The 10,340-nt window shown below is 47.1% G+C and overlaps 4 non-coding genes across 4 annotated transcripts; all 4 read right to left on the reverse strand.

The window, feature by feature from the left end:
• Nucleotides 1-206: 206 nt before the first annotated feature.
• TRNAS-CGA (transfer RNA serine (anticodon CGA)) lies at nt 207-279 on the reverse strand. Its single transcript has one exon. It is a non-coding gene; the product is annotated as a tRNA-Ser (tRNA).
• Nucleotides 280-672: 393 nt separating this feature from the next.
• Nucleotides 673-745, reverse strand: TRNAS-CGA (transfer RNA serine (anticodon CGA)). The gene has a single exon. It is a non-coding gene; the product is annotated as a tRNA-Ser (tRNA).
• A 393-nt stretch (nt 746-1,138) lies between these two features.
• TRNAS-CGA (transfer RNA serine (anticodon CGA)) lies at nt 1,139-1,211 on the reverse strand. Its single transcript has one exon. It is a non-coding gene; the product is annotated as a tRNA-Ser (tRNA).
• A 393-nt stretch (nt 1,212-1,604) lies between these two features.
• On the reverse strand, nt 1,605-1,677 carry TRNAS-CGA (transfer RNA serine (anticodon CGA)). Its single transcript has one exon. It is a non-coding gene; the product is annotated as a tRNA-Ser (tRNA).
• Between the last annotated feature and the right edge of the window lie 8,663 nt (nt 1,678-10,340).

The following is a 10,340-nucleotide window of genomic DNA, read 5'->3' on the forward strand; positions in this document are numbered from 1 at the left end:
GCATCAATGTTGCCGGATTCGAGACCCTCGTATGTAATAAACGAGAAGAGAGGGGGTTAACCGAGGGGCCCGATTTTTATTAGTCATATCATGAGAAGCTAACAAACACTGACACCAAGGACAACATAGGGGAAATTACTTGTGCTTAATAAATGGAATGAAGAAACGATAAATTAATGGAAATTAAAGTGGATGAAAAAACAACTTGCCGCAGGTGGGAACCGAACCCACAACCTTCGCATTTCGCGTGCGATGCTCTACCAATTGAGCTACCGCGGCGCTGTTTCCCCATCCACTTTCTTGAGTATTTATGTGTACTGGTAGAACCCTGGGAGTGTTAGCCAGCGCCACCACTCACAGACCTTGGCGGCGGACGTGGAACGTCCTTGTTGCCGCAGGCGTCACGAGAACGTGATCTTTTTGGGTGAAGGCAACCGGTCAATAAACCCACATATGCTACCTGAAGGCATCAATGTTGCCGGATTCGAGACCCTCGTATGTAATAAACGAGAAGAGAGGGGGTTAACCGAGGGGCCCGATTTTTATTAGTCATATCATGAGAAGCCAACAAACACTGACACCAAGGACAACATAGGGGAAATTACTTGTGCTTAATAAATGGAATGAAGAAACGATAAATTAATGGAAATTAAAGTGGATGAAAAAACAACTTGCCGCAGGTGGGAACCGAACCCACAACCTTCGCATTTCGCGTGCGATGCTCTACCAATTGAGCTACCGCGGCGCTGTTTCCCCATCCACTTTCTTGAGTATTTATGTGTACTGGTAGAACCCTGGGAGTGTTAGCCAGCGCCACCACTCACAGACCTTGGCGGCGGACGTGGAACGTCCTTGTTGCCGCAGGCGTCACGAGAACGTGATCTTTTTGGGTGAAGGCAACCGGTCAATAAACCCACATATGCTACCTGAAGGCATCAATGTTGCCGGATTCGAGACCCTCGTATGTAATAAACGAGAAGAGAGGGGGTTAACCGAGGGGCCCGATTTTTATTAGTCATATCATGAGAAGCTAACAAACACTGACACCAAGGACAACATAGGGGAAATTACTTGTGCTTAATAAATGGAATGAAGAAACGATAAATTAATGGAAATTAAAGTGGATGAAAAAACAACTTGCCGCAGGTGGGAACCGAACCCACAACCTTCGCATTTCGCGTGCGATGCTCTACCAATTGAGCTACCGCGGCGCTGTTTCCCCATCCACTTTCTTGAGTATTTATGTGTACTGGTAGAACCCTGGGAGTGTTAGCCAGCGCCACCACTCACAGACCTTGGCGGCGGACGTGGAACGTCCTTGTTGCCGCAGGCGTCACGAGAACGTGATCTTTTTGGGTGAAGGCAACCGGTCAATAAACCCACATATGCTACCTGAAGGCATCAATGTTGCCGGATTCGAGACCCTCGTATGTAATAAACGAGAAGAGAGGGGGTTAACCGAGGGGCCCGATTTTTATTAGTCATATCATGAGAAGCCAACAAACACTGACACCAAGGACAACATAGGGGAAATTACTTGTGCTTAATAAATGGAATGAAGAAACGATAAATTAATGGAAATTAAAGTGGATGAAAAAACAACTTGCCGCAGGTGGGAACCGAACCCACAACCTTCGCATTTCGCGTGCGATGCTCTACCAATTGAGCTACCGCGGCGCTGTTTCCCCATCCACTTTCTTGAGTATTTATGTGTACTGGTAGAACCCTGGGAGTGTTAGCCAGCGCCACCACTCACAGACCTTGGCGGCGGACGTGGAACGTCCTTGTTGCCGCAGGCGTCACGAGAACGTGATCTTTTTGGGTGAAGGCAACCGGTCAATAAACCCACATATGCTACCTGAAGGCATCAATGCTGCCGGATTCGAGACCCTCGTATGTAATAAACGAGAAGAGAGGGGGTTAACCGAGGGGGCCGATTTTTATTAGTCATATCATGAGAAGCCAACAAACACTGACACCAAGGACAACATAGGGGAAATTACTTGTGCTTAATAAATGGAATGAAGAAACGATAAATTAATGGAAATTAAAGTGGATGAAAAAACAACTTGCCGCAGGTGGGAACCGAACCCACAACCTTCGCATTTCGCGTGGTTGTGGATTCGGTTCCCACCTGCGGCAAGTTGTTTTTTCATCCACTTTGATTTCCATTAATTTATCGTTTCTTCATTCCATTTATTAAGCACAAGTAATTTCCCCTATGTTGTCCTTGGTGTCAGTGTTTGTTGGCTTCTCATCGCATGCGGCAAGTCGCACACGACGCGACGCGTACTACAGATCACACGGAAAATCGCGCCATGTATCTCGCGCTTTAGACGTGGCCAATCACTTAGCGACTCAGATATTTCGGCCGGCGATGGCGAGGACGAACCTCAACAAAACCCTCGCATCGGTCACAATCAATGGTAAGACGCAACAAATCGGCGTTGAACGTTGTGGCAGCGCAGTCAAGCTGATAGTGTGGGAAATATCCCGATGGACACGACAAAAACTGCAGTTGCAGCGACACGGAGAGCGTCCCACTACAAGTACAACAGCTAGAACTTCAAAACTGCCGCCAAACCTCGTACTTATTCAACTTGCTGCTGCGCTGGGAAGTCTTGGAGCGCATGAGAGCACGGGAATAAACAAATAAACAGCGTGGAGAGCCAGGGCCGCTATTTCGCACACGTTCTAAAAGCCGACGTTCCATTTCGCCTCACGCGATTGGACTAGATTGGCCTAGGCCGCGATATGGGCGCAGCCTGGACAATCGCGCGAGGCGAAATCGAACGTCGGCTTTACGAACGTGTACAAGATAGCGGCCCTGGAGAGCTTCTAAGGCAACGCTGCAAGATCGCCGCAACTACAACGCTTAAACGTGTGACTCAGTCGTTCCTTCGACGACTTGCACTTATCGTTATCGGCGTTATCAGCGAGATTATGCTCTTCAGTTGCCGAGGATTACGCTGCGTTGCACCACGACCGACTATACCACGCCGCGTCTTTTGAAAGCGCAGCCAGTGGCGCCACGCATCACTGACGTCACGAATGGCTTCTTGGCCGTAATGGCATGCAGTCCCACAGCCATGGCGCCATATTCCTCTGATGACGCTGCTGGCGGTCAGTAGAGGGCACGGACATGATCGTGAAACACCCTGAGAACCTCGAGCTTTAGGGAATAAGCTTTCCTGTGATGGTTATTTATGCATCCTATGTGGTAATGGCGCCGAAAATATTGAGCATCCTTTCTTAGCCCATCGCAGTACCTACAGAGAGGTAAATTAAGATGTGGTTACCCGAGACCAATGCGAGGAGTTTTCAATATTGTAAAGGAAAGGCGGTAGTACGGAAAAGGTCAAGAACTGAAGAACTACTGGACGGTGATAAAGAGGCTTCCTCCAATCCTGGAGAAGCATTAGAATATGCACGCCGCGTAAAACGGGTACTGTCCGCAGCGCTATCCATATTCATGTAGGATGCGAGACACGGCTGGATGGGGAAACTCTCCTAAGTCTGCCTCGGCAATATAAATATGAATAGCTCGGTGTATTTTTAAACGAAGGAAATGCCTGCTCAAGCGCCCCCCAAGATAATCTAAATTATAAAGGAATCCTAGTAGAGTGATAATGAAACATAGAGCACTTTGGGGCTACAATAATTACGACGCAGGTGCGAGGAATTTCGAAACGTGCAATGGTGCCAGCACTAACCTTCGCAAATGCAATTCTGTGCTATAAATCAGAAATCTTGTCGGGGCTGAATATTAACCAGAAAATGCTGCGCCGACTGGATTTAGGGGCCCACGTTAAAACCACAAATGAGGCAATGAGGCATATTGAGGCAAGGTGACGTGGGTTGGATTGATTTTGAGGTCAGAGACGCGCAGAGAAGGCAAGATTCGTTTTGAGGAAAGTGTAAGGAACATGCATAAAAGAAACGGCTGGCTAAAGTGAAAAAATACCTGTACCTCAAAAGCGTGGACACGGAATGGAAGAAGAGGTCAAGAAAGTTGGCAACCAAATACGGGTGCAAATAGGGACAATCAAGAGTCAGAAAAAGGAAGGGAGAGAAACGAACACGGCAAATTAGATGCAAATGAATGGAAAAAAAAAATACCATTGAGATCTTTTTTTAATGGCCAGAAAGAAATCAGGTGGGCAAATCTGTATAACTCAAAAGGCAGTACCTTGTTATTTGAGGCCCGAGTTGGCTGCTTGAGGACAAAACATACCGCAGCAAATATGTGCCACGGGATGTGGCAATATGTGTGTGCTGAAAAAAAAAGAATACTAAAAAGAAGCTCGGGAACGACTTGGCACATCGTATATAATGGAATGCGAAACTCATAGGGAGTGTCCACCTTGCAGAAACCTTGGGTATCGAAGAATATGGAAGGATTAACGGCTCAGTGATCGAGATAAGTAAGAGACGATTGGAGTATTGGGAGGAAAAAAGATCAAAGAGGAGATTGACAGAACCGGAGTAACTGCAAGTGTAGGTAATGGTACAGTACAGTGATATAGCTAAGTTTCAAATATGAAAGTTAGCATTGAGATCTGATAGATAAAGGGCTAAATAGCAATATATGCAGTAGAACCTGCTTAATTCATGCAGACTAGGGGGATATTTGTCCCCACCTCGTTTCAGAAGGAGGTGCCAGGGATAATAATAATAATAATAATAATAATAGTAATAATAATAATAATAATAATAATAATAATAATAATAATAATAATAATATCTTTATTGCCATAACACATATACAGCATTATAATCAGGCCTGTCTAAGCCTACAAGGGCTTGTGGGACATGGCCCTGCAGAATTGGCAAGGCAATACATTGAAATAGGAAAACAATCACATATCAAAGAGAATAATGACGCTGTTACATAAAGCGCGCGACACTACATTTGGCTGCGCAAATTTATTGCAGCCGTACCTAGAGTTCAAGCTTACATAAAACGAACAAAACATACAACACAGAATGCAAGAATTCGAATCTTTGAAACAATTTCCTCATAAATGTTACCCGAGATGAGAAGGCAAGGTAATGTGAATATGGAACATGTTTAGCCTACAGAGCACGTATCATCTTTTTCAGTGATCTTTTCGAAGTTGCTGTTAAAATGCCCTCTGGTAGATTGTTAAACAAATTAGGAACGTACACACATCGCCGGGCCTCACCGTATCTTGTTGCGGAACGAGGCACAGTGAAACGCAAGCCCGAACGGAGCATGCGCACAGGTTTATGCTCAACTTTGAAATCTGAGTTCCAAAAATGACGTAATACCACTGTTTCAACAAACAATGAGCGGAACGTAGGAAAACTTACGGCGGTAAATATGTTTCGAGAAGAAAGCAGAGGCGAATTATACGCTACACATTGGAGCATGTTTTTTAATAGAGCGTCCACCTGGCTCTCCCAACGCGCAGAACAGAAGACGAAAATTGTGATGCCATACCTTAATATTCCGTACGCAAGAGCGTTCACGATTGTTTTTTTGACTGAAAAAGGAACTATACTTTTACAGTGATAGAGTACCCAGGCAACGCTTCGGAGTTTACTGCATAAATACGCTAAATGCGATTCCCACGACATGTTTGAGTAAAAAAATACGCCCATGTATTTTATAGACTGCACATATTCCACTGGAGTACAGCTACAATGCGAACATTGTATCAGAATGGGCTATCGCGCATGTGCGCCGATATCGTTTGCCACTTCTTTCCCTGGCTCTCCTTTCCCTCGCTGCCTACGCAAGTACATAAGCGTATGAATAAACGACCAGTTGGTCATTCTTTGTTCAGCAACAACTCGCCTCGGTCCATTACTTCAAACACAATACATGGTGTCAGAAGTGTTTGTCACGGCAGCAGAATGGACGCCGTCAAGCCCCCGGAGCCGTTGCAGCTTTCCGGAAACTTGAGAAGAAACTGGCTACTGTTTAAGCAGAAGTTGGAACTCTACATCACAGCGACGTCGTCAGACAAGCCAAGGAAGGAAGCTGTAAAAGCGGCAATACTTCTCAGCACCGCCGGTGACGATGCCTTGGACGTGTACAACAACTTCGTGTTTGCCGAAGGTGAGGACAAAGAAGATTATCAAACTTTGGTCAGGAAGTTTGAAGAGTACTGTCTCCCCGAAGGAAATGAGGTTTATGAAAGGCACGTTTTCCGCCTTCGAGTGCAGGACGAGGCAGAACCATTTGAAAGCTTTTTGCGGGGATCTCAAGAAGCAAGCGAAACTTTGCAACTTTGGAGAGCTTGAACCATCCATGATAAGGGACCAAGTGGTCTTTGGCATCAACGATAAAAAGCTCAGGCAGCGGTTACTTGGTGAGAAGGACCTTAGCTTGCAGAAAGCTGAGCAAATGTGCAAAGCAGCCGAAGTTTCTGCGCAGCAAAATGCATCATGGTCGAAGGAAAGGCTGCAAGTAGAGTACACGAGAGAAACTGAACGAGACAGCAAAAAACAATATCGATGCCGTCAATGCGGAAGAATTCATGCGCCAGAAGAATGTCCGGCTCGCGGAAAGTTTTGCTACGCATGCAAGAAAAAGAACCACTTCGCGGCATATTGCAGAAGACGCCAGATAAACCAAGTCGACGAAGCACAAAAGGCCGATGATAACTTCGATATCTTGAATATCGGCGTGTGCGGCATAACTGACGGCGCGGGAGCAGATTGGACAATTCGCGGCAAGATAGCCGGCCAAGAACTGCGATTTAAAGTAGACACTGGCTCGCAAGCCAACCTACTACCTCTGTCTGTGTTCAGGCGTGCCAATCGAGCAATGGAGCCAAGAAAAAGCACAGCAGTTTTAACGGCATATAACGGAAGCATTATCAAGCATGTGGGAGTCTCAACAGAAGTCCTGAGCATAAACGGCCAAGAACATGACGTTACATTTTTTATTGTAAAGAAAGGTCGCCATGCCATCATTGGTCTCAAGGCATGTCGGGAATTCGGACTGATTCAAACAGTGAATGCAGTAGACTCAAGCGAAGAAGGCGCTCCCCAGCTGGCTTTTCCCCACCTATTTCGCGGAACCGGCTGCGTAAAGCGACTGTACAAGATGGTACTGCGACGGGATGCCGTTCCAGTGGTGCAGCCTGCCCGAAGGGTACCGTTGGCGATGAAGGAACCGCTTCGCGAAGAACTGAACCGCATGGAATGGGCCTCTATCATTGCGAAAGTGGACGAGCCTACAGACTGGGTAAGCCCTTTAGTTGTAGTAAGAAAAAAGGACGGCCGGCTTCGCATATGTTTGGATCCAAGGGCCATAAACAAAAGCATAATGCGGGAACATTACCCGATGCCATCCCGGGAAGACATTGAAAGCGAAATATCGGGCGCAAAGTACTTTTCTCGGCTTGACGCAAACGCTGGTTTCCATCAGATACCATTGGACGAAGCTACGTCACGCGTGTGCACTTTCGCAACGCCCTTTGGGCGCTACAGGTTTTTAAGGCTGCCGTTTGGAATCTCTTCAGCGAGCGAGGTCTTCCAGAAGACATTAACAGAAATATTCGAAGGCCTGACAGGCGTACGCGTATACATTGACGACATTCTGGTCTGGGGTGACTCGACAGAGCAGCATAATGAAAGGCTTCGAGCCGTACTAAAGCGAGCGGAGCATGCTGGGCTGACATTTAATGAAAAAAAAAATGTGTATTTTGCGTGACACAGGTGACATTTCTTGGTGACGTGATCAGCAAAAACGGTGTCCGTCCCAGCCCAGACTTAATTGAGAGCATACACGCCATACCACCTCCGAAGGATAAGCAGGCGGTTCGAAGAATGTTGGGCGTCGTGAATTACTTTCGCAAATATGTACCCTCACTCAGTGAAAAGACGGCATTACTTCGTGGCCTTATGAAGGAAAGCGTGGTGTTTGAATGGACATCAGCGCACGCGCAGGAATGGGCTCAGATCTGCGAAGCACTGATACACCCACCGCTTCTAGCACTCTTCGATTCAAAGAAAGAAACGAAGGTAACGGCAGACGCCTCGGGAACCGGCATTGGTGCCGCCTTGTTGCAAAAGCACGGAAACGACTGGCGTCCAGTCACGTACGCATCGCGGGTTCTGAGTGAGAGTGAAACGCGGTATGCTCAAATCGAAAAGGAGGCGCTCGCTATAGTTTTTGCGTGCGAAAAGTTTCATCAGTTTGTGTATGGCCGCAGGATCCTGGTCGAAACTGATCACAGGCCACTGATTGCTATCGCTCAAAAAAGTGTTGTGGACATGCCACCAAGGCTGCAGCGATTTTTCATCCGTCTCTTCAAATATGACTATGTCTTGCAATTCATCCCTGGGAAAGACTTGCTGCTCGCAGATATGCTGTCCCGTGCTGCCACGCTGCCTGGGTGCGGTGAAGAAACGGAAGACGTGGATATCCACGCAGTTCAAGTGGTCTCGAGCCTTGTAAGCACAAGAACAAAGCAACGACTGGAAGAAGAAACTCGCACGGATCCGTATTTAAGCAGCATTATAGAACAACTAAACACTGGTGCGACCATTCAAGGGGAACTTAAGCCGTTCACATCTGAGTTGGCGGCAGTGGATGGCATACTGCTAAAAGGAAGCAAGATTGTCATACCAAAAGCCATGAGGGCCGAAATTCTGCGGCGGATACACGAGGGTCACTTGGGACAGAACAAATGCAAGGCCAGGGCACGTAAGCTAGTTTTTTGGCCAGGACTCGGCAGTGATATTGAGAACCTGGTACGAACGTGCCATGTGTGTCAGAAATACGCCTACAGCCAACCGAGCGAGCCCCTGCTGCTACGGCCTACACCGGAACGACCATGGCACCGTGTCGGAATTGACCTGTTCCAATACGCAGGGCACTCGTACGTGGTAGTGTATGACGACCACTCGAACTTCCCAGAGGTTGAAAGGTTGGTGGGCACAACAGCGACGGAAACCATTTCTAAGATATCTGCCATATTCTCTCGCTATGGCATTCCTGCGCAAGTCTGCACTGACAACGGGCCCCAGTTCGCTTCAAATGACTTCGCGGCTTTCGCAAGACGGTACGACTTCGAACATATAACATCCAGCCCTAATTTTCCGCGCTCAAACGGCCTAGCCGAAAAGGGGGTACAGATTGTTAAAAGAATTCTCAAGAAAGCTACGGAGTCCTGTGAGGATTTCTGGTTGGGCCTTTTGGCTTATCGATCGCCCCCCTTAGAAGATGGACGGTCTCCCGGAGAGTTGCTGCAAGGTCGTCGTCTTCGGACAACTGTTCCAGAGTTCAACACTGATGGGGGATGCCCTGTATCAAAACATCGGCAATCATTGCGGGGCAAGCCACTATCGCCTCTTGAAGCAGGAAACGTCGTTCGGATAAAAAATGGGAACTGGTCACGCAAAGCGACGGTGCTTAAAGCAGCAGCGCCACGTTCGTATATGGTCCAAACTGAGAACGACCAGCAGCTGAGGCGCAATCGACATTTGCGGCGAACAGACGAGCACTGCGCAAACGTGAACGACTACGAAAGTAGCCAGGAAGACACTGAGCCGGAACCGAATAACGTATTACAACCGATCGAAGATTTTGAACCGGTAAACGACGCAGGTGACACTGCGGCAGCCGACCGCTGCTCAAGCCGGCAAATGACCGGGGTTCCTGACTCAGCCGGGCAAGACGACACACCGGGAAACCCATCCGCACTGCCAACAATTCGTCGGTCTACCAGATCCCGGAGGGAGCCGAAGCGTCTTTGCTACGACGAAAACTTTCGTCAAGTCTGCTAGCTTAATTTTTTTTTTGTGTGTGTGTATTGTATGAAGAAAAGATGTATCAGAATGGGCTATCGCGCATGTGCGCCGATATCGTTTGCCACTTCTTTCCCTGGCTCTCCTTTCCCTCGCTGCCTACGCAAGTACATAAGCGTATGAATAAACGACCAGTTGGTCATTCTTTGTTCAGCAACAACTCGCCTCGGTCCATTACTTCAAACACAATACACATGACTTATTGTGCAAAAAGATATGTTCATCTATCAACGTCATCTTTAAGGGATTTCTGAAGCAAATCAACTTTGTTTTTGAATTGTTGATTACAAGAAAATTTTTAGAAAACCAATCAATTACGTTATAGACATCTTTTTGTAACATATTGATTGCTGATTTGTAGCATAAATGCTTTGCTAGCAGAACGGTGTCATCGGCATATTGAAAAATTGTGCATTTTGAAACAGTGGACGCAAGGTCATTCATGAAAATATTAAAGAGTAGCGGGGCTATGATGGACCCTTGAGGGACTCCAGCTTTAATAGGCAAAATAGAGCTAGAGTGATTGCCTAATACTACTGTTTGCGATCTGTTCG

This window comes from Dermacentor andersoni, chromosome 5 (assembly GCF_023375885.2).
Source record: "Dermacentor andersoni chromosome 5, qqDerAnde1_hic_scaffold, whole genome shotgun sequence".
NCBI lineage: Eukaryota > Metazoa > Arthropoda > Arachnida > Ixodida > Ixodidae > Dermacentor > Dermacentor andersoni.